General features: G+C 46.2%; 1 protein-coding gene across 3 annotated transcripts in view; it reads right to left on the bottom strand.

Annotated features, from left to right (window-relative positions):
• The window catches only part of camkvb (CaM kinase-like vesicle-associated b), a 48554-nt gene extending 30750 nt beyond the window's left edge, over positions 1-17804 (bottom strand). Inside the window, exon 1 of one of the 3 annotated variants that reach the window (XM_029247688.1) lies at positions 17514-17804. The gene's annotated coding sequence lies outside the window, so the exon portion shown is untranslated. Of the gene's footprint in view, positions 1-2341; positions 2619-17513 lie in introns of those variants that run through there. The other 2 variants (XM_029247686.1, XM_029247687.1) reach the window with 2 other exon arrangements.
• Positions 17805-25184: the final 7380 nt, after the last annotated feature.

Genomic DNA, 25184 nt, shown 5'->3' with positions numbered 1-25184 from the left:
TTATGATATGATATTTATGATTTATATGTTATGATAATATGTATGCATATTAATAGATTAATATATATTAAAGTATATTAAAGTATATGTACAGTATACATTTAAACTTTAACGACTCATAACTAACTGTGAGCAGGTAGCCAGTACAACCCAAGGCAGGAGGTGCCTGACTGATACCTTTCAAGGGTTCGCCTCTGCCCTTTAAATAATGACGGCCAGCTGCCCCCCGCTTAGGGCAAATGGGAATAGGCTATAAAAGCAGCTGGTCTGAGGACTTGAGAAGCGCTGTTTTGGAGGAGGTTGCTTTTGCTGCCGGATTGCCCGAGAAGAAACTTTATTCTGCTTCATAATAAATCCGTTTTTGTTAAAAACCCGCTCTCTTGTGTCTCGGTCCCACAAAAAGCCGTGGAACTGAAAACTAAACTTATACCTGAGGCTGAAGTTTGTTAAGGGAACAAAATAGATAAACTATTTTCTGAGTAGATTATTGGCTTGTTAGGGAGAAAATATTACCCACAACAAAGCTGCAAAATTCAAAGACAAGGGCAGCAATGAGTCATATGATGTTTACAGTTTATTTTTGATTAAGTAGCGCAATTTGGTGCCCCCAAATTTCAGCACTCGTAGATGTTTGCCGAGGTTCGCCTAATTATAGAACCTGCCCTGATGCATAGCAGTAAAAATGAAAGCTGTCTAGGATGGAAAGAAAACTGTACAAATACACTGCATTAATTGGAAGAGAGCCTCCAAAGAAAGTTTCTCAATGAGTAATGAATAACCATCGTCAATGTTTGTTCAAACATTTCCACGTGTCTACAGAAGCCAACGCTTCAATTAAGGAATAAAGCACCGAGTGCAGCAGTGTGATGTTAAGCTGTTAATTCTCAGCGAAGCTCTTTTCATCACCTTGAATTGGAAGACAAGGTGTTCCAGACAAACAGTTCTGAGGCTGTAACTAACTAAATAAATCCCTTTTTTTTACCGAGGCTCAAAGGGAGCATCAGTTCGGCGTGGAAGACTAGGAAGACAAGGAGGAGATAATTAAGGACAGGAATGAAGGGGCAAAACTTGGAAAACAGAGTAGCGTAGTGACACAGTAATATTTGTTGTCTCCTTTAACTTGATAATCATATTTACCAAAGTCTCCATTGGCAAAAAAAAAAAAATGTTGCAGAAGAAGGTCAGATGCCCTGCTAGACTCTGTTGAATTCGGTAAGATGGGCTTCAATTTTTTTTTTTTTTTTTTTTTTTTTTTAAAGCTTTGCACATCTTAGTTTTCTTCACTAAATCAGTTTATCCCCTTCATCTCCTTCTGTGAAAACAGTGACTATGGAAGTAAACACATACTATTAGATGACAGAACCAATTTCATCTGTTTCTCTGTTCGAAATCCCAAAGAAAGCGCTTTATTTGCACGTGAGCGAAAGGCAGTGCAAATGTAGGATGAACGAGTGAAAGAGAGCGACGCCTCCCACAGTAACCTCCACCACGAGTGATGATGCACGACTGCTTTACGTCTCCGGCCTCTGAAGTCGACCGCCTGCTGACTGGGCTTTTTCAACCACACGCACGTATCAGAAATAGAACTTGTGCAGCGAGACACAAATGATGCTTTACGCCGCGCTAAATCGGAAAGACTGTGAGGAAAAAAAACTGAACAACACATTACCACCTTCACAGTAAATGCCTCCTATATGCTGTAGATAAGCTGAATTTATTTTGTCCCATAGCAAGGACATCTGGAATCACTAAGCCAGTTGTGCGTTACGAAGGACAGTCTCCGAAACAGGCTTGGGGGTCTAGAAAGAATGACAAATGGCACAAGAACGTGTGTAACTTCTCGCTCTTTGATTTTGTATTTTTAACATAATGTCACAGACGTCCAAACACCAATCTGTCACGTTGCATCAGCAGCCGTACATGTGAAACATGTCCATCGCTGAGGCTGTACCCTTTACTCTCAGCCCTCTCTCCCTAAGAGAGCACGAATCAAACTCTCATTTCACTGATGATTCGAGGACAAGCTGACGAAGGGGCTTCATTAAAGAAAATTATCGAAAACGTCACCGATCGCCTTTGCCCATTGCGTACATGGGCCCTATCGCAATTTCCTCAAACATCCGTTGTGTCCAAATAGCCCGTCGGCGAACGATCCATCATTAGAGTGCTGCCGATGCTATAAAAAGAAGACTGCCGTCAGTTTTTGAAAACATTGCCAGCTTCTTGCTAAGCCCTAAATTCTCCGGAGCCTCGAGAGCCTTTGAACACTTTAAAATCCTGGTGATTTCAGGTGGCAGGTACCGAGCCAAGAGAGAACAGACGGCTAAATTCAGTCACTCACCTTCCAAAATTTCTCCCAGGCAGCACAAAGACACGGGGGACAGGGGCGCGCGGCGAACCTCGAGAAAAGCGGGTTACTGCCGGGGGGGGGTGTGTGTGTCGTGAGCCACATGTGCAGAAAATCGAAGTTATAGTGAAGGAACACACGCAATGAGGCTACAAACACGCATCGTTCCGGTCTGTGTCAAACCCTCTCACAGACATGAGCGCACGCACACACGCACACACACACGCACACACACACGAGGTGTGTACTGTATCGAGCGATGCCTTCATGTAGTCACACATATGCTTGTATTAACACGTCTGGCTGTGCGGCCCACAAAAACTAAGCGGACGTGTGACGATCACCAGCAGGGCACTATGTGGGATCCCGGGAGGGGCGGCGCGGGGCGCTGCGGATGGCGGTCGTGAGGCCTGCCTACTGGGGCGGCCCACCTGCTCGCCGGCACAGCCAAGCGCCTCTACTGCCGCGCTCGACATGCTGACTGACTCACACACCTGGCACAGGCGCTACATCACAGCACCACCACCACCATCCGTCCAGCAGTCCGCCTCGCCTCTCCTCGCCTCTCCTCGCCTCGCCTTGCCCCGCCCGCCCGCCACACAAGCACATATTTCACACGCAGAGACACCCTGGGTAGCCGGAAGGTTCTGGGACAAGCCTCTCGAGCCATCTAGGCTTTCCGAACTCCTCTTGCCGCAACGGTACCTAACCTGTCCTGGGCACAGGGCTCTGTCGACGACGACAAGCAACAGGTGCCCGCACGTGAAGCCCCGTGCAATGTGCGCGGCCACGAGCGCGGCATCCACAAGCACGGCATCCACACGCTGCTAAACACACCACCGCCTCATTCTCTTTGAATCGCGCTGCCCTGTTGTTTGCGGCGCAGCTTATCGGAACAGGGATTTTACCGAGTCGTTCAAAAAACCCGTAAACAAAAGTTTCATTCGTTCCCATCTAGTTTCTTGTTAAACCACAATCCGGTTTCTGTGTTTAACAAAGTTGGGGAACGCAGGCCGACTGCTCCTACGCAGCGCACGAGGACACGTATTCAAGTTGCCGGATGGGCCACGTGCGAAGTTCCCCTCGTGGACGTACCTACAATTTGTGGGCTACCGTCTACCTGTATGTTGCTGTGACGCAGCGGCGCTCGTGAAACTACTTTGAAAAATGACTTGCAGTGCGCGCTTGGAATAAAGGGCCGGTGGCAACGCGACGGTGGCTGCATTACAGCACCGAGCGTCTCCGGTAGGAGCGCAGCCGCAACGCATCGTAGCCCTGAACGAATTACAATTCACTTTGCCAAAGATTTCCTTTAATTTGGCCAGCGAGCAATTAGGGAGAAGATCTTTTACAAAATGCTCGGCTGGAACTGGCTCTACTAAATCGAAATGAAGGACAAACGGGGGCCTTGTTCCTTCAGAAGGCGCATCTAATCGCATCGTTTGTTTAGCGATGGTTGGCTGAGGTCGTGCATAACGAACTTCTTGTAAGTCCTGAGCTCCACGGGAAAGTTTTCCTCCCTGCGAAACGGTGCGACGAACGTCGCCCCCGGGCGACGGATCAATCGTTACTCAAGTAGCTGTACATCCTGCAGCCAAGAATCTCGGTGTTGTCTCATGACTTCACAGATGGATCTGAAACATGCAGGACTTAAAGCAGGGTAATTGGGGGGAGGTTCTGTGGTACATCACGCTGGTTTAATGGCGCTGCTAAGGAGTGACAAAGGATTCATCTGACGGCTCGCCGGACTGCTGTTGAGGAACATGTGTATTTCTTCATACAAACGTGTACCTCATGCGAGTAACAATGTGACTTTTTTTAAAGCCTCCGGAAACTTCCATCGTCGAGTTCTCGCCCTGTTGTGGAACACGGCCTATTTCCTAAAAGCAATTTCCCGTCAATCGCCGGAACGGTACGTACGGTATGAACCGTACTTAAATATATCCCCTTCAATTCCTCTCAAGGCTCAGCGATGCTAAGGCTCGTCAGAAATATTACGTCAGTGTACGGTACAGCGGTGTCACGTCCCGCACATGAAATCAGGCGAGCGACACTATTCACGGGGTTTGTGACAGAGGTCACCGCAGTGGGCGGTGGTGGAATGAATGGACGAACGGGTGACGTGTGAACCAGTCGGTGTTAATGATGGAATCCCCCCGTCCGCCCCCAGGCACGGCTCCTCGGACGACACGTCTCTCCTGTCAGGCCTCGGAGCGCAGACGTGGCTGGGAGAAAACGACGGATCACCCCGTTCAACTGTTCAGCTGCGCTACTGCAGCATCGCAGCGGGTCGGAGCGGGTCGGAGCGGGTCGGAGCGGGTACCGCAGCACTGCACGACACCTGTTTTCATCTCCATTTTTAATTCAGATTTCTTGCAAGATTTTGCATTTCCTAGAGCAGCAAAATATTTATGCTCCTTTGTTTCTTTGCTAAATAAAAATAAGTCGCTTCTGGCCGTGCGGCCTCCACTAAACCTACGTGCTATAGATGCTGCGCAGATGCAGCAGAGCTTACATCACAGTTTGATGACTGTACCCACAAGGAACATTTCTCAACACAAACTGGAATAATATTCCACAGTCTGGAATAGGAGGAGGGATTCATGTGAGGAAGAATCAAGACAGAGATGATCTCATGACAAAATGTCAGAATCCACCCAAATGGCCAAATGAGCAGGACTCCAACTGACCTCCTACCTTTCCGATCTCTCACTAATGGGAGCACTTTGACCGCAACGTGTGCAGCTTCTCTTTACACTACAGCAGCTACTGTAATCTGACCGCTGTGTTCCCATGTTATTTGTTGCCTTGGTTACAAAGTCCTTCATCAGCTCCGTTTCCTTCAGAACATGGCTTACAGTGTGAGATGGAGTGAGGGAAAACGAGGAGGACACGTGCTTTTGCGTGCAGTCACACTGAGAAGCTGCACGGGCACAAGCTCGGCTGCTTTAGTCATGGCCACATTACTGAACGTCAGTCTGCCGCCTGTATAAATGGATCTGTGATGATGATGATGATGATGATACCGTTTCTTAAAGGACGAAACATAACCCGAATGGAAATAACGCTGCAGGAAGCATGCAGAACACAATACGGCAGAGACGGTCATTAGGGTGATGGTCTGTTTCAGAACCCTCCATGATATTCCCATCTCATCTCCAAGAGAATGCACTAGACCCTGTCAGACTGCGGTGGCGATTAAAATAACAGAATTATATTAGGCAAATTAACTCAGTTTGACTCTATAACCATTAGGAAGAGCTAATGCAGTGTAATCGGCCGATCGGACACGGAAAGCAGCCGTGGCTGAAGTGTTTCCGATCTGCTTCCTCGCTCGTCTCCAGTTTCCCTTCATCGATCGCTGAGCAGTTGGACACATCTTCACCTCATTGCTTTATAACACTATTATTATGATCAATGTACGAAGCTGTTGTTGCGGTGCCCACCTAAAAACAAAAAAAGTGACATGACATTGGCCATCAACTCTGCTTGCTTCTTGGACTGGGAGGTACCAAAAGAGGAGCCACGAGTGACCGTCGGAGTTCACCCATGATCCCGAGTCCAGCTTTGAAATGATCAGCATGGTTTTCAAAGGGAGGTAAGAGAAAGCGAAGGCAGGAGTGGGGGCTGCCGCGTGCACCCGTCACTCATCATGTCACGTTAATGTTTCCACTGCCTTCAGGGCCTTTCTTGCAACTTTAAAGACACTGCATTTTTTCCTTGTTCAAGTGGTGCGTTTTTTACAGCAGGAAGAGCAGCTTCTCCATTTTGAAGAGGGAGCGCAATTAAACCACAACTTGACATCATGCCCTGACCAGCTTTACGCCCAAATCCAGATTAAAACGATAATTTAGGCAAACACTTTCAGACGTATAACGCAGTAAAGCTGCGGTGTTTTACACTCTCACAACTAAAAATGCTTTCACTTACAGAAGACTCGCAACATTTTTGCTCTCTAAAATGAAGGAATATGAAGAAAAGAAGGAGTGATGTTTCAGAGATCCCTCGGTGAAAGCGCCCGTCTGAAGCACTGGAAACGGTGACGGCGACCGGGACATAAGGTCACTCTTTTGTCCTGCTTACGCTGCAGTCCACTCGTAAGTAGAGATGCTTTCGAATATGGCACCGGCAAGGAGAAAAATACATTTTGTGCATTTTTTTTAAAGACAAATAGAAACGCGAAAGGGGTAATATATACTGTATCTGTCTAACCAAAGAAATAATTAGTTGACTAAAGAAGTGAAAACGTACAACATCAGCCACATCTGTGGCTCAGTTTAAAGAGAAAAGGGCAAAAACAGAGAATTATTTTTAAGGTTCCTTCTTTTTTTCAGGATGACAACCGCATAGAATTTTATGATCTTTGAAATGGGTGGAAAGTCATGACCGTACTTGGCCAGAACCTCTGAGCCCACTTACAGACTCAGTGATGTACTGAAGAGAAGAGGGACAAACGATGGTCACGTGTCTCATAAGATTGGTGTCTAGGGACGTCTCCTCATCTGCTGTTCGCTCCGCTGAGGAGCACTTGCAGACCTTCGCATGACAGGGCCTTCTAGAAAACACAGCAGCGCACACACACACACACACACACACACACACACACCTACCTGCATCTTTTAACTATAATTCCCCTTCTTTAAAGCACAAGTCCATATAGCCATGGTCCCTCATCTTGGGACAGCCGGGACTGCTGTCGCTCTTTCTCTTATTGTTTTTATGCCCTTTTTTGGTCATTTTTTTTCTGGTTCTTACTGTGGTGAGTGTGCTGGAGGCTCTTTGCTACCGGCTTTAGCGTTCTCCAGGCCGACCATAGTAAAGGAAACGCTCCTTGTGCAAAAAAACTCACTGGAAAACGAATTTCTCCAAACAGTTAGCAGCACAAACCAACCAGCGATGAAATATGACTTTGTTTCCAGTTCTCCTTTTAATTATTGTTTGTAGGCACTGTCAGCAGGAGCGGCTCTTTGAAGGCGGCTGGTGCTCCGCAGAGCCCTTCCATCTAGGAAGACACTCACTCCTCCTCTCTTCCAATGGAAGGTTTAACAAGTAGGTGCTCACCTTCTGCCCCTCTTTTTCTTGTGTCCCTTCTTTATAAGGAGTCTTTTCCTTCTCTCTCCATCGTACTTAGTTCTCCTCGCTCTCTCTCGTCCATCTCTGCTGGGACCAAGTGCTGCCGGTGTCTAATAACTGCTTGTGTCAGCAGAGCCCCACCAGCCTCAAATACTGTGAGCTCCATCCCTTCTTCAACAGCCACACCTACAGCGGCTCTGAAGGCACGACGTAGATGGAAACTCGGTGCAGCGCTTTGAGTCCGAGTGCCGCAGAGGCCCCCGTGGCGATGGCATCTACAGCTCGGCTTGGCTCGGCTCAGCGCGGCACACCTCTGGAAACCTGCTCAGGGATATTGCTTTGTCGATGGCATTTCCGTGTGACAAGCGCCCACTGCAGAGCAGCGTAAGCCGACCGTCTCACAGGATTGTTAAATGGATCGCAGATTGAGTGAGGACCTACAAATAACTGGCAGAAGCACTTTCTTTGGCGTATGAAGTAGCTTTAATTTCTACGATCTGGCCGATATCACTGGTAAAGCGATACTGCAAATTTGGGACACGAATCACTCTTGCTGATGTTTTTCAGTAACAAGTGACCGCATTCCATAACAAAACCCAACCAACGCAACATCTACTTGTCCCAAGGGGCGTCGCAGCGAGCCGGAGCCTAACCCGACAACACGGAGCACGAGGCTGAAGGGGGAGAGGACACCACTCCGAGGCAGGGAACCCCAAGCAGGACTCGAACCCCAGACATGCCACATAGCAGGCACCAGTTGAACTCGCCACGCCACGCCACGCCACGCCACGCCACGCCACGCCACGCCACGCCACGCCACGCCACGCCACGCCACGCCACGCCACGCCACGCCACGCCACGCCACGCCACCACAACAAAACCCTTCAGCTCAGAATCAGTTGGATCAAAGGAGCGACCACTACAAATTATGGTAGCTGAAATTAAAACAATGGTGTTTCAGCATTTAAAAAATGTGAAAAAGTTTTTAAATTGCTTTTCAATCACCAATGAACACCTGGACCTGTCAGAGAAACCAGATGATACCACTGTACTTTCACCTTTAGCTCACGCTTACCTGCGTTACCTGACAGAGTACCGAGAGACACCATGCAAGACTCGTCTCTCTTTCGGAACTGGCTGGAGTTTAACGGGAGATAAGGTGCAGAATTCCATCCAAAAATGGGCCTCTGTCCGTCTGAGGTCCAGCCCTTCCATGGGTCATTGACAGAGCAATACGGTGTGTAAACATTACAGGAGAACTTTTTTCATGTCACTGATCAACCTGCAACGAAGTCAGGAATTAACTGGACGTCTGTGCTCTGGACAATTTGCCGCAAGGCTTCCGCGGACCACAGTTGACCAAGAACATCTCCTTCAGAAAGTTGCCCATTTGCACATAATTTGAAAGCTTTGCTTTCACAAACTGCTGGAATTGAGCTTGTTGCCGCCGTACCGCAGAGCCGATGGAGACTTCTGGGCTTCTCCTCACCTCCCTGTTTGAGCACTTTGAGCACACTAAGAGAACACAGCAGAGAGTTCACAACCCATAATACTACAGTGATGCCGTGGCGGTTCCACGCACAAGAGGTCCCAAGTGAAAAGCGCAAAGGTTTTTGGTTCTGGTTCCAGTGTGCTGGAATGAGCTCCCCGTGTTACTCACAACTGCTGAATCTACATTTATGAAGGGTCTCAAAACTCACCTCTCGTAGACTCAGCTCTCCCTTCATCTCATAAGAGCTCAGTGAACGTGTGTGTGGGTCTGTTGTGTTTAACAATTTTTAACGACAATTATTCAGCTACTCGTGTGATGTGCATGTCACTAATTGACTGTACTCAAGAAAATAAAAAAACAAAACTATTAGCTTCTGGAATTAATTTAAATTTTGTCGGGTTCTAGGGGGCAGCAAGCATCTCCTCTTGCTCCCCAGCCACCTCTGCAGAATGCGAGCATCAGTTTGCTCAGTAAAATCATCCGGCAAAACTGTGGCATGTTTAGCTTGTCAAGAAAACTCAGTTTGTTTCCAGACAACTTGACATTCTGTTGCCGATGGCTGCCTGCAGTACCAGCCTGAACATTCGAGAACATTCTTCAAAGAATACAGCACAAACACTCGAATGCATTGTCAGAAAAAGCGAAACCTGTTTAATTAAACACATTACATATAGTATCGTCTTCTAGGAACTCTTCTGCTGTTTTCTACTTGGAAATTAATGTATGAATTTGTGATAAAGGAGGGTCATACTGAGAGAGGTTTTCACACATGCGCACACACACACACAGTGGGCATGTGTATGATGGGACGGATGCGGATCAACTGTTCTTTACTATTCCCCAAGGAACCTGTGTGTGAAAGATCCTCCCCGATGGGATTTTTAAATGTTGTTATTTATTTTTTGAGGACACCGTTTCATGTGAAAGGGGGGCACAGTGGCGCAGTGGGTTGGACCGGGTCCTGCTCTCCGGTGGGTCTGGGGTTCGAGTCCCGCTTGGGGTGCCTTGCGGCGTACTGGCGTCCCGTCCCGGGTGTGTCCGCTCCCGCCTTACGCCCTGTGTTGCCGAGTAGACCCCGTGACCCCGAATGGGACAAGCGGTTCAGAAAATGTGTGTGTTTCATGTGAAATGGAGATACATTCAATATCGGTCCCATTCCTTTTGCTTTTTACCCTTTTTTAAAAATTGTTTTGGATTTTATTCTTTTTGTGAGAGCGTGCCGAGGGCTCAAACTTCCGACTCATTCAGTAAAATCTCGCTCTGTCATGCAGTGTCACTCTCAACATTTATAGTTTTCCCCGTTGTTACTTTTCCTTCACACCAGTTGATAGTGTAGCATTTGCAGGACGGTCGGCGGTCCCCTTTCCAGCCGACTGAATCAGTAATTCCTCAGAGAGGCCTAAATGCTAAAAGGGAATTATTCACTTCGCTTGTCATCTCCTCAGAAAAGGTTAAAGGAAAATAAAAGCAAGCGGAGCAGCATGCAACCTGCAGTCCCCACGGGTCCACATGTGCACGGCGCGCCAACAGAACCCTGTCAGCATTCGTCAGTCACAGAGCGGACGTTTCAGCCCTTTGCGAGGTACACGCGTTCACCGGCGGCCCTCCGTTCAGTCCACAGCTCAGCTGAGCCCATCCGTAAAAATACGCGAACCTCACTGGGACAGACAGACAGACAGAAAGACATGAGAGAGCAGCACTTCAGGGTAAGCACCATGACCGAGGCATCGGGTGTACGGCAGGAGATGGAACTCAAACCCGTCACCTCCGAGTCCAAAGGTAGCGGCTCTAACTGCCGCACCACCTGCTGCCCTGTTGCGGAACAACCGGAGGATGAACAAAGCTCATTTTCTTACGAACGACGCGAAGTGCGGCAACACTTGAACGGACTCTTCCGCAAATATTTTAATGGACTTGCTACCAACTACTGTAGTATCATTATTAAAATGCTCATTGTAAGTAGTATTACTGCGATAGTGTGTAATGCAGCAAAGAGCTCTGAAGGCCTTCACAGCCTGTACCTCTAAGCAGCAGGGTTATTAGCAGAATCCAGCAGACACGGTGTCACACTCGAGATTGGAAGACGGAGCAGAGCGAATCCATTTATAAGCCGTTCATAAGAAGAACTACAATACAGCTGCGAATAAAACACAAAGCAAGCAGTAGCGCATTACCTTGGCTGAGGCCGCACATAATTGCAAAAGCATAATTAGAGGTGAACCTTTAGCACAACTCTGTGTCGACATAACTGAAGCCGGTGAAGGATATGACTGCAGTGCCCCAACTGGGACTTTCTGCCGATTAATTCAATTCTTTAGCCATTAATCAACACTTCTGGAGCTCTGGGTCCTCAACCACCCCGTCCACTCAAATCTTCTCCACTGGGAACTAACATGACATGGTCCCAGTCACCTCTTTCCTTATAAAGACCGAGGTGTACAATTTATGAGAAAACACATAACTGACAGTTATTATTCCCAAACACTGCCAATGACACACGAGAAGATGAGAAAACTATTATCAGCCGCATAACTACCATCCAGCTTTGTCTTCTTCTCTATCTAGGCAGCGGGATGAAAAAGTGGTTAGAGCCACCGCTTCTCGATTCGTAGCCTGTGGATTTGAGCCCCCTCACGTGCTGTAGTACCTTGAGCAAGGTGCCCCACCTACATCTGTCCAGTAAAAAAATGTCAAGCTGCATAAAGGGGCGAATAACTGTAAGCTGCTTAACATTGTAAGTCACTTTGGAGCGACTGTCGGTAAAATGAATAAAATGCGGTTACTTTTTCAGGGCAGTGGCGCAGTGGGCTTGGCCGGATCCCGCTCTCTGGTGGGTCTGGGGTTCAAATTCTGCCCGGGGTGCCTTGCGATGGACTGGCGTCCCATCCTGGGTGTGTTCCCTCCCCCTCCTGTGTTGCTGGGTTGCGCTCCAGTTTGCCGTAACCCCACTTGGGACAAGCAGTTTCAGACAGTATATGCGTATATACTTTTTCAGGGAACCTATCAATTCATCAAAAGTTGAGCACAAAATGGAATTTCTCTGAAATCAGGAGAGCAGATTACAGCACAGCGAAGCAAGTGGGCTGATTTCCCTACAGGACGTAATGGGACAACATGTCGGCAGATCTTCAAACTGTATCCACACTGGTGCTTGACTGGATGCCTAAAGCAAACTCTGACATCAGATGACGGTCAGATTTTCTCTAAATGTTACCTGCTCTCATTAATGAAAAGAGCTTGTAAAGACCAATGGGATCTACAACAAAGGGCTTGGATTCCTACCTTATTTTCCACGGACCTAAACATATCTACACAGGTTCCCTGACACCACATTACGTTGCACAGGAGAGATGAACCCCCCAAAGTTTATTTTTCTTCCCTTCTTTGCAGTGGGAGTTTCTTTTGTTTTCTTTTCCTCAGCTGCCAGCTGGCTTAACCTAGTAGTTCACTTTAACTCCTGATATTCTCTGTTGTATCGAGAACTTTGTTCAGCGCTCTTTGTCACCTTGGTGAGAAGATCACTTGGTAAAACTGAACATAATTGAACTGAATTGAACTGAGCTCAATTGCAATGCTGTGATAAGAGCTGAGAGGGTAATACAGCACCAGTCAAAAGTTAAGAGTACACCTGCTGGAAAACTTTTTTTTTTTTTGTTAAACAAGGCATTCAGTTAACAAGTTTGATCAGGAAATTTGCTGCCATGTCTTTCCAGTCCTTCTACAGCAGTTCCCAAAGATGAAGGACACGTGAGGGTGGCTTTCATTATTCTCTCCAGTTCATGCCATACACATACACATGCACATTTTTACTCATACTTTGGACTGGTGCAGTATATTTCACTTCCTCGACGCAACCGTTAACATCCTCTCGGATGTTACGTGGTCATGCTGCGTAGGTATTTATGTATCTCCGACAGGTCCCCGATGCACATTTACCTGGTGCAGAATGCCGTAACGCCCCCGGGTATCCGACTTTGCAGGATAACGGATGCAGCTGCAGGAGGGGCTGCTGGACGGTCCTGCACCTATATCCCGGCTGTTTAATTCCATTGCTTCCTCACACATCCCTTTGCAGACTCTTCGATGCAGAGGCTTTGTGACTGAAGCCGCTCTGAGACAGACTGCGTTTGAAGAGGACCCTTCTGGTCACAAGCGGGGATAGGTACGCTGGGGGGTTTCACTCCCTGCTCCATAGCCAGTGCACTCATGCTCACCTTTCTAACATCATCAGACGGAGGGTCAGGTCCACACACAGGTGCACAGATTCCTCTGCTGTCGAAGAGCCAAAACGGCCGCGCGGCCCTAGTTGTTACTGCTTCACACGCAGAAAAGTAGGGCATATAAACCGCTATTTTCAAAGGAAGTGGCTGGCACACATACTGAAAGGCAAATGTACAAGTGCATTATAGTTATAATGAATAGCGACTACACACAGCACAGACGTGCAATAAATGTAATAAAAACAGTTATAAAAGCTTTACCGAGCACTAGACAAGCAATTAAAAGTTGCAATGCCGCATAAAAAACTGGGAGTGCATTATGTTGAACAAAATTTTACAAGTGTGATTTCATGAGTGAGTGTGTGAGAGAGAAATACTCGAGAAGTACGTGATCTGGCAAACACTTTCAGACATTATTTAATGTCGACTGAGGACAAACCTGTTTATGTATTGAGTGAATTTCACCAGAAAGTATTCTGCACACACTTGTGTAACAGCCGTACACCTCTGTTCAGCGTCCCCACAAATAACCAGGATGTTTGTATATTTGTGTGTTTACCTTTTGGGAATATGATCTGTTCCTTCAGGGCTCACTTCTTAATTACCATAAGTGGACTTTTATCCCCCAAATGTACCTGAATGCTGAGCCCTTAATACACACCACATTTTTTCCTAAAATCAAAAATTAAAAAAAATTAAAAAAAAAAAAATCACATCTTGTTTTTTAATTAATGCCTCTGAGAGCAAACAGATGCACAGACTGAGAGCTCACCACTCTTTTTTACAGGTATTACAAATGTAAAATCTACAAATTGCCAGATTCTGACTACAGTATTTAGTGTCTGCTGTGTGTATGTCTGAATGCAGGTTAAGGTTCTCTAAACTAAGCCTAAATAATATTAACAAATTGCACATTCTAAAGCCATTAGGTGGAGTATATTTACTCTGCATGTTTTATTAAAAACAAAGGCAGCGTCTCTATGACATACTGTCCAGAGAGGTAGAAGGAAATTCAACCAAAACACTGAGGGTCTGAATAAATGATTTACAAAGAAGTGCTGATATATATATATATATATATATATATATATATACACATACACACACTCTATATACATACATACATACATATATATATATACACACACATATACATATGCACATACACGTCTTGCTTTCACTTAAAACATGAGAAACCTTCGTAGCAGCAGGGCTGCATGTGCAGGTTCAACTCTGCAGCCCGTTTATGTTTCTGTGTCTGTGTAGCATCAGCTGTGTGTGGAAGGGATTTGTCCATCTTTCACAATCTTGCTCTACAGCTTCAGTTTCCTCATTAAAACCCACGGAGCCTCAGAAATGTGCTCTGACAACAACCTGTCAAAAGCATCAGGAGAGCCCAGGAGAAGTGAGTTCCTCTGCCCTTGTGCTTCTCACATCAGATGTTTCTCCAGGAAACATCGTAGAATGAAATAATTCAAATAATCAATGGCACATTTCCTTCGCTTTGTTCTGCTTACAGTAAATCACAAAAGGGGCTCAACTCTGAAGTGTTCTTACAGTTATTTATCTAGCAGAGGCTTATGTCCAAATGTCCAAAGTGACTTCCAATGAACTCTATGTAGTGTTATGAGCCCACACACCTTATTCACCGCGGTGACTTACACTGCTAGGTATACGACTTACGCTGGGTCGCTCATCCATACATCAGTGGAACACACTCTCTCTCTCTGTCACTCACACACTACAGGGGAACCCGAACAGCACATCTTTGGACTGTGGAAGGAAACCAGAGCACCCGGAGGAACCCCACGCAGACACGGGGAGAACATGCAAACTCCACACAGACTGAAGGGGGAATCGAACCCACGTCCTCTCACACCACCGCAGCGCTGTGAGACTGCGGCGTTACTTGCTGTAGCACCATCCGGACTCTTCAAATACCCTCTTCTTCTGAGAAGCCCCTGCAACCAGTCTCTTTGGAGGAGAATTTTAAATTGGTATTCTCCATGAAACATATGCATCACAGCATAGACTCCGCAAGCAGGAACTGGATAATTTATGACTGCTGTAGGTTCTGGCAGTGCAGTTCTTAATTCTGTAATTGCAGTTGCCGAGCAAAAGTCACTCCATGAAGCACAATTTAGAGAAAATGACAAATGCAGGGCTTCATCCACCGACTGTGGTGTTTCCAGCAGCCAGGTAAACAGGGCAAATCTCTATGTGAGCTTCCGTTTAACGGGTTATCATTATATATATATAATATATAATATCATATGTCGAAAATTTTCATTACTACATAATCTTAACCCAACATCTCTGTCCAAGGCCACTTCACTTGCATTCTTTTATAGTTACGTTCACACTGATTTGACGGCCATTTACAGAGTCCGGTTGATTCCGACTGAGTGCATCAATAATTCCTTCCGAGCGGACGGCGGCGGCATCGGGACTCGAACCAACAGCCGTGCGGTTACAAGCGTGAGCGCGGCCACCGGCTCGGGATGAAAAGTGTCAGGGACCGCAGGCTCCTCATGGGCTACGAGTCGGGGGGAGAGGCGAGCGGCGCGCGCGCGCGCGCCCGAGACTCCCGCAGTGCGACCATGGTAACGGCCAGGGCAACGGTCACGGAAACGGTCAAGTTCACGTTGAGTTCAACAACAGGGAGCGAAAGATCATCACGGAGCCCGGAGACATCCTCCGCACTCCAGTTATAGCCTACATACCCCGCGAGAGGTAAAATGTACCATGTTTTCAACCGACGCACAAAATTAGCGCGTGTGGAAAGCCGCGTCGGTCTCTGCGATGATGTGTCCTGTTTCTTCGTGTGGGGGGGGGGGGGGAGAAGCGAGTCCGTATCGATCGATGCCTTACTTTCGCTCCATTAACCAGCAGTAACAGTCATTATGACACAACAACAACAACAACAACAACAATAATAATAATAATAATAATAATAATAATAATAATAATAATAGGGGCAGTAAAGGTGTATTTTCTGTGCGTCTCACACAATGATACATAAATAGATCTTTTTTTTAATGCTAAGCCTTAAGGCAGTCAAGTATAAGGGAGACACTAGTAGTCAGTGGCCCAAAAACACTTATACACTACAGTCAGTGTGTGTGCAGCGCTCTGACACACAGATCTTTCTATGTCAGTCTGGTCGTTCGAAACTGCTGAGCTCGTGTGAAACACAATTTTGAGATAAACTGTTGCTCGGCTCCCTGCACAAAATGCGCGCGCGCGCGTGTGTGTGTGTGTGTGTTGTGTGTGGGAGCTCAGGAAGAGAGGGCAACGAAGCGATGATGATGATGATGATGATGATGATGAGCGGCGCAAGAAGATTCAGAAGCTTCCTCTATCGTCGAAAATACTCACTATAATTCTTCCCCCAAATCACTGCATGGGATCGTGATCCTTTCGCTTCAGAGAGACATGATGATGATGAGGCTCTTTTTCACTTCACTTACACTGACTGTTATCCCAATGTTACACTGTTGCACTCGCAATACTGTTACATTATTACTGTTACTGACTGGTGCAGCATTATTATATATACACTGAGTCACACTTCGCATCGCCCTCCATCCTTAATCCATCCTTCCATCCTTCCCTTCATCACACGCATGACCACAAGTCAAGTGTTGCGTTATAATAAGCCACCAGGCGCCACAACAAATTCATGTTAATCCCACGACCGACACGGATATGAAATGATGAAAAATCATGAGCTCCTGGAACAGTTTTGCAAGTTTTTCACTCCCTGCTCCGTGTCGCCGGAACAGGCACCACCACTAGACGACTCAGACTCAGAGTTCATGCACTAGTGACTAGTAGGTAATAAGAGCAACTTTTTGTGTCTGAATTAATAATAATGTATAATGATCCAACGGGGGGAGCGGTGGCGCAGTGGGTTGGACCGGGTTCTGCTCAGTGGTCCAGTGGGTCTGGGGTTCGAGTCCCGCTTGGGGGTGCCTTGTGATGGACTGGCGTCCCGTCCTGGGTGTGTCCCCTCCCCCTCCAGCCTTACGCCCTGTGTTGCCGGGTTAGGCTCCGGTTCCCCGTGACCCTGTCTGGAAAAGCGATTCTGAAAATGTGTGTGTGTATGATCCAGTGCGAGTCGTAGTGACGCTGAATTTACTTGGTTTTGGCGGTAAAAACAACAAAATACTTCGCTCTCTGCATATTTCGTACGATACTTTTAAGTTTTATTTATGCAGGTGGTCGCGAGAAGCCATGCGGGGGGGGTCACTTACATTGTAAGTTACAATATTATATTATTGTGTCGCTATTTTTGTCCCGTTTCGACAGTCGCGGGTGTGTGGATCATGCGGCGCGCGGACGGACGGACACACACACACACACACACACACACACTCACCGGTGAGACGCTTCCGACCCCGGTGAACTCGCGCTCCGCTCCGCTCTGTCGTCTTGTCTTCTTCTTGTTCTTCTCACAAACACAGAGCTTTTACCGCCAGCGGCTCGGAATGCGGGATTTACTCTGTGTGTGTGTGTGTGTGTGTGTGTGTGTGTGTGTGTGTTTGCGCGCGCGTTTGACACTGAGCTCTTCTTTCTGGAGTAAAATCCCAGCGTTTCTGCTCCACGCGCCGCGCGTTCCGCTTCCCTCGGTCCCGCGCGCAACGGCAGCGGCGGAGATGGCAGCGCGCGAGAGGAGTTCCGCTCAACTTAATCTGACAGGCGCTCCTGTGGGGGGCGGGCTGGCGGGGGGGGCGGAGTGTCCGCGCGGTAGCGCACCGCCATGTGCGCGTGCGGATTTCGCGAGAGGAGACACTGACAGCCGCGCAAAAAAAGAGCGCAACGCCCTTGGCTTGGAAAGGAGCTTTACACACATCGTACCGCGTTTACCGTACTTTACTTTGCGTTCGAGGTTCATGTGGGACTTTGCACGCAAACCATCGAAAGAGGGTCTTTATTAGACGTGCAAATACTCTAGTATACTATATCTATGTATGTCAATACCTCCTCTTCCACACCGTGACCGTTTGTGTCGTTTTGCGCACATTCATATCACTGGGGTGTAAAAAGCCCTCATCTGCTCCTCAGCAGCTCGTAACAGTAGATACCTGTAGCTGTACTGTAACCGATCACAGGGGTCAATTTATTCATCAGTATGAGACATCTGAGGCCCGCAATGTCTGGAAAAAAAGGCTTCTGAGATGAGAAATATTTTTTTCAGCCTTGTTTTGATGTATTCAAACAAGCTGTTCCACACTTCATTATTATTATTATTATTATTATTATTATTATTATTATTATTTCAATCTCTGTAGCTGCACTTGACACCATTTTTTCATTTTCATTTTCATTGCTTCTCATTACTTCTTAATTGATGAGGAAGAAATATTCACTCACTTGATGATTTTGGAAGTCATTGCTGTTTTTGGTGTAATCAAAGTAAAATCTCTTCTGTGTTTCTCGTCAAATGAAGTCACATTTATGTACAGTTTAGACTTCGCGGTGACTGTTTTCTTGATTAGCAAGAACGCTGAATGTTCTACTCAATAAATATAAACTCACAGCCCTGTTTGCCTCATGTGGTGACTGATTTCGAAAGGTGTTTCATTCCTTTCTTAACTCTCAGTGTTTTTAGGGGGGAAATGAGAGTCCAGTCAGCTAAGAAAGCTCTGCCTTGTGCTCAAAATATCTATTATTCTCTTATCTATTACCGTTATCTTTCTGCAACCTACACCTGCAGACACGTCTCTAAAAATAAAAAACATACACAAGTAATTCAGCCTTTCTGCTTGAGGGAAACTAGAAAGCTGCAGTGAGAAGGAAAGCACAGTGCAGTGCCAGTCTTGAGGTCTCTGAAGGAGTTTTGTGGAACCTGCTCCGGAGCTCCAAGCGCAGCGAAGAAGATGCTCAGCGGCTGCCGCCGTTAGTGGAGCAGGACTCAAGGAGAAGCCCCTTTGGGCCCACGTGTCCAACTAAATTACACACGACACCGGTACACAAGTGCCTTCTGATGTTGCAGTAGATGCTGTACGGATGTTCCATAAGGTACAGGAACGCACGTGGGCACAAGGAGATCCTTATGAGGACATTTCCTGAGACCTGAACGGCCTGTGTGTGTGTGTGTGCAGAGTTACCGATCGGAGCGATTTGCCCTTAGCCTTCAGCAGCCGATGAGGCATCATTCGTTTCAAGTGACGACGAGACGCAAAGTTCAGTATTGTTCTTACGCCTTCTTATACATCGAGCCAAAATGTTCATGCGTTACAGGCGTAGCTCAGGAAAAATACAGACCACTTGTGGTGCAAGATGTGCATTTGGAATCCAATTAAATGCCACTGATTCATGGATCCTGATTACAAAGAAAAATTGTTTTCTTACAATGAATGTTCCTTTGCCGGCACCATTTAGGGCTTTAAAATGCATTGGGAGCACATTTAAATGATAAATTACATTTTGTTTTCACATAGAAAAAATGAAATGCACGTGTAATGAATAATATCAACTAGTCATTGTTTGCAAAGCCAGGTGCACCAGCGTTGCTCTTCTGAACCTTGGAGCAGAACACGATACATTTCTCCGTCTCATGAATATACATGTTCCGTGAGAGATGTTCTATACTTTACTGCCTGCCCACCAATGTGAATAGGAGGCTACTGAGATGGTGCTACTGAGCCACCTTTTTCTTGAACTTACTATAATGGAACTGTGTGACATCACAATGGTCCCGAAGATCACAAAATATTAACACAACAAAAGTAGTGCTCTGAGTTGTCATCATCTCTAAGCTGCCTATAAATGTGGAAAATAACGTCAATCGTGATTTAACCCATATTGTTCACCATAATTTTCACAATTATTTAAAATCTATTTATTAATTACTATTAATTATTTGATCATTGAGAGGGGGTGCGGTGGCGCAGTGGGTTGGACCACAGTCCTGCTCTCCGGTGGGTCTGGGGTTCGAGTCCCGCTTGGGGTGCCTTGTGGTGGACTGGCGTCCCGCCCTGGGTGTGTCCCCTCCCCCTCCGGCCTTACACCCTGTGTTGTCGGGTTGGCTCCGGTTCCCCGTGACCCCGTATGGGACAAGCGGTTCTGAAAGTGTGTGTGTGTGTGTGTATTTGATCATTGTAAGAGGGTGCGGTGGCGCAGCAGGATTGGCCTGGTCCTGCTCTCTGGCAGGTCTGGGGTTCAAGTGCCGTTTAGGATGCCTTGTGACAGATAGGCGTCCCGTCCTGGGTGTGTCCCCTCCCTGTGCTGCCGGGTTAGGCTCCGGCTCGCCGCAACCCCACTTGGGATAAGCGGCTTCAGACAGTGTGTGTGTGTGTGTGTGTGTGAATATACCAGTCTGAAATATCAGAATATTCCAGAAAACATATTGCCAGTAATCACTAATAACCTGGTGCAATGTTGGGAATATTCAGAAAACAGAAATTTAACAAGCATGAGATATTTATGCCATTTTTTTTTCCTGTCCCTGGTCAGTGTGTTTATTTTACCATATTAAGAAACACATTGAATGGGAATGTTAGCTCAGTGTATCTTCTCTCATGCTGCAGCTTTGAATTCTTCAAAAGAGAACATGCATGTCGCGTTGCACTAAGACAGAAATCCGTGTTCACACACTGGATGGGTGTGCAGCAAAAAGTAGGCTATACCTCCAGAAACAAGCTGTATAGTACTGCAGTGCGGTGCAAAGGTGCCACCCCCCCACCCATAGTGAAAGAAGCGTTGGATGTGAGCAAAACAACTGGAATGAATGTGTGTGAGTGTGTGTTTGTGTGTGTTTGTTTCATTATCGGGGAGCATGCTAAAGCATTTAGACTGGAGAAACAGTTATGAATATTTAATGACTATTGCTGCTGCAGAGGCAGGCAAACCTCTTCTCTATGATTTGTGATCCTTTGGCCAGTATGGGCAACCCATTGCACGCACACACGATGGAGACACACAGAGACAAACCCAAAATGGCATTTTTACTGATAATTTTAAAGCCGCTTATCAGATTAAACAATCATCATTTCCTTGCTTTCCCATTTATCCAGTCGCTTTCCCCATATCTTCTCTCTTCCATTGTGTCTTGGTGAAGAACCTCTTTGGTGTGTTCCAGGTGGACAAAGTGTCCCCTTGTCACCTGGACACATCCATCCAGGAAGGTACCAGGAGAGTCACAGAGAAGTTTATAGTGTGATGCTTGATGGAGTTGTAAGTTATGCAATGATGAAGACACCATGTATCTCATCTCATCTCATCTCATCTCATCTCATCTCATCTGTCTGCACTGGGTTCCTGTAGCTGCCAGTGTCAACTCTCTGGTTACAGTGGATCTGCTCTCCAGTATCTACAGGATCTGATCAGTTGCTACACTCCAAGCAGACTGCTGCACTCCTCTACCTCTGGCCGCCTGCTGCTCCCACTAACAAGAGGTCCAAAATCAAAAGCCTGAAGCTGATTTTGGCTGCAACATGATGTAATGAGTTCCCTCTGTCCCTAAGAAGTGGGGGGGACCACAGAAACAGATGGCGACTGTTCTGTATGTTGTTGTTGTTGTTTTGCCCTTCACCATCTCGATATTGTTATATTGTGTTTCACGCTTGGTGCTGATCCACAGCCAATTCCAGAATGAAGAAGAATACATGATATACATTGTATACCGAATAGTTACCCATGTAATGTACGCTGTTGAAACCGTGCTGCTCTGCTGAGTGACTGTACTGTACTGAGAATTGTGTGTCTGTACCTGTATCTCGCCGCCTGTTGGTGAAACACACTTCCGTTTTGTCCGAGTTGTTAGGTGTCTGCTAAAGGAATAAATGTACATGAAACATGCAAGGTTGAAGTTGACAAGGGCTCAGTGTGAACAGCAGTTCAAAACAGTTCAGTCTGTGCAGGAATGAGTGGGAAGGGATGGAGCAGAACTTCACAAAGGAGGTTGGAAGAACTTTCTCGCTTCTCCATGGGTGGCACAGAGGCATTGTACTGGCAGCAGCACCACCACAGACATGGGCCTTCAACAGACCTTCTGCTTGGGAGATGGGAAATACGTACGGTGCATTTGGAAAGTATTCAGACCCGTGCGCTTTCACATCTTTTTATGTTGCAGCCCTATGCTAAAATCACATGCACTGATTGAAACTGCTTGACCCAGGCAGGATCACGGCAAACCAGAGCCTAACCCAGCAACACAGGGCAGAAGGCTGGAGGGGAGGGGACACACCCAGGATGGGACACCAGTCCGTCGCAAGGCACCCCAAGCGGGACTCGAACACCGGAGAGGAGGACCCGGTCCAACCCCGCTGCGCCACCACGCCCCCCAATGCTGAAATCATTTAAAGTCATTTTTTTCCCCTCGTCACTCTACACCCAATACACCATAATCACAGAGTGAAAACAGGGTTTTAGAAATTTTTGCACAATTATTAAAAATAAAAAACTGAAATAATATATTGACATCAGTTTTCAGACCATTGACTTAGTACTTAGTTGAAGCACCTTTGGCAGCGACGTGAGAAGCTTTGCACACCTGGATTTGGGGACTGAAAGCCTGGTATGAATTGCAGTTGGAGGACCTTTTCACATTAAGCTCACCTGCTTAAATCAGATGGATGGGTTTTTATTTATAGAATATTCAGCCAGCAAGTGGGGAAAGATAAATAAAAGCATCGCAGAAACTGGTTATAAAGAAGAGATTATTTTGCAGAAACCGGTTTTGCTGGCAGAATGAATCCTGGAGGACTTTTTGTCGTCACAGACTTCCCCTCTCCGAGGAACGGGGTCTACATAGGTGTGTGGGGGTGTGGGCTGGGACTGAGCGGCAGCAACCATCCTCCACCAGCTCCCAACCCAACAATAGGCATATATATTACTGACTCCCACTACGGTATGTATCAGTGGTATTCTAAAGGTGTACTCATCAATTATATATGAAGTCAGTCAAATAGGCATGACTGAGATATGATCTGACAGTAATTTTGTGTTGTTAGACAGCAGGTGCAGAAAAATACTGATATCACTTTTATCAAAGTTTCCAATGTATTGTTGCTTCTTGCAGGAAAGGGCGAAGCCTGGTGTAGGACCGACACCGCTGGTGTATATGTGCAATACTCACCGAAGCCTTGCGTAACGATTGTATTGCACAGTTATAAATAATTTATTTGCACCTGATGCAAAACATGTCAATACAGCGAGCATGAAACCACCTGTTGACCCTCATTGACTTTTCAACAGCATAACAACATGTCCCAGCGTACGCTTCGGCACATTTTATAAAGTACACCAACCCCCGTGGAGAGAATCATGTGCGGAAGCACTAAAATTGGAAGAGTTATCCACTGGAAGCAAAGAAGCTTTAACATCCCTGATTTTGAGAATAAGAAAGATCCCGGAGGCAGCGCCAGCTATCGGCTCGTCGGCCTCTTTCATCGTCAGGTGTAAAACGCTGGCAAATATTCTGGCCCGAGGACTGAAGGTAATCCTTCCAAGTCTTTTACATACCGATCAGGTTAGTGTGATTAAAAACAGAGTGTGTGTTGACAACTCGAGGAGGCTGCAAGATTTTATTTGGATGAAAAAATGAGTCCAAATCCTGCCTGCTGGAATGTGTGCAGACGAGGAGAACGTGTTTCTCGCAGCTGAGTGGGAATCTGCCGCTGCGTTGGCAAACTTTACTTTTGCTCCTTTTTTTACGATGCGCCTTCTTCATTCTGCCCCACTAATACGGTAATCAAAGCAATAGACTCTTTTCTCTTTTTCTTTTTCCAAAAAACACTGCGGCAAAGTCGCTCATCGCCTACTCCTGGGTTTTACTTTAGTGTTTACACCTTTACCTCTAGCTACTGAAGAAAGAACTTAAACACAGTTGTGTTTCAGCACAGAAATATAGATGTGGTGTGAAAAGTGATGGTTTTGTCCAGGAGCTGTGGATTTTGTGTATCGAGCACCACGTCTTTGCACTCATCAGCAAAACTCTGATTTTAAGCAGAATTTTTGTAAAAATTGCTCATCGCACTCTTACCTCACTGACACTCACATTAAAACAGAGTACTTGTCCTTTCCAAAGAGATCCCACTTTTGGCAAAGAGACTTAAAAGAACATGCAGTGGAAAGCTTCATGTTATAGTAGATTCAGCTGGTGGACGCCAACAAAAACCACACACACACACACACACACACACACACACACACACACACACACACACACCTCAGTTATGACCTACACAGCAGTATGTCCAAATATTCCAATAATGGCATATTGGTGGACTGTTCAAACGTATTGACTGGGGAAGATGATATTGATCCTATCAATGAAAACATCTCTACGATCTCCTCGATTACAGTAGTTTTCACTGTACCGCATGGCTCACTTACCCAAATGCCTTGGTTTTGCACATTCTTAATATTTCACAAATTCTAAAACATGTCAGGTTTGATTGAGGAGATGTTGAGTCGGGTAACGGAAATGTCCCGTCTGCTGTAGGATGTGTTTTATGCATTTTGTTCGAGATGATCTACAGGTGTGTTCGTGTAGGCAGCTGTTCAAGAAAAAGGTATAAAATTACTCCAAGAACATTATTAATAGCTGAGGCACAATGCTACCCACAAGCCCCTGGAAAATGCCTTTCAGAGTGTGTGCTTTCAGCTTGACAGATCCAGGTTTGAATCCCAGCTGTCTAAATGGGTGAATAACTATAAGTAACTCAACACTATAAGTTGCTTTAGAGACAAATGGCCAAATAAATTAATATAATGCTTCCCATATGGACAAAACGAATATCTTTTTGTGGAATTATTCTTTGTGGTTTAGGATCAAAGTACAAAAATGGCATCAGTTTTAAAATTTGACAAAGGAACAATCGCTACTTTGGAACGATGACTAGGTACGACACTATAGTATCTGGGCCCATTGCTGTGCTCCGAATTGGAAGTATCGGTGTCCCGACCATCTGTTTCACCAATAAGAACCATTTAATTAGTTTTTCTCCGACTTCATAACATCAAAGATCTGTCGTACTGCAGTGCTGAAAAACATAAATTCTCCTCGGCAAGGAAACCTTTAAAAATTATTATTTCAGGGTCT

The sequence above is a fragment of the Scleropages formosus genome, chromosome 22 (assembly GCF_900964775.1).
Source record: "Scleropages formosus chromosome 22, fSclFor1.1, whole genome shotgun sequence".
Taxonomy (NCBI): Eukaryota; Metazoa; Chordata; class Actinopteri; order Osteoglossiformes; family Osteoglossidae; genus Scleropages; species Scleropages formosus.
Note: the sequence above shows the minus strand (reverse complement) of the source record. Positions and strands in the feature narration are given on the sequence as shown.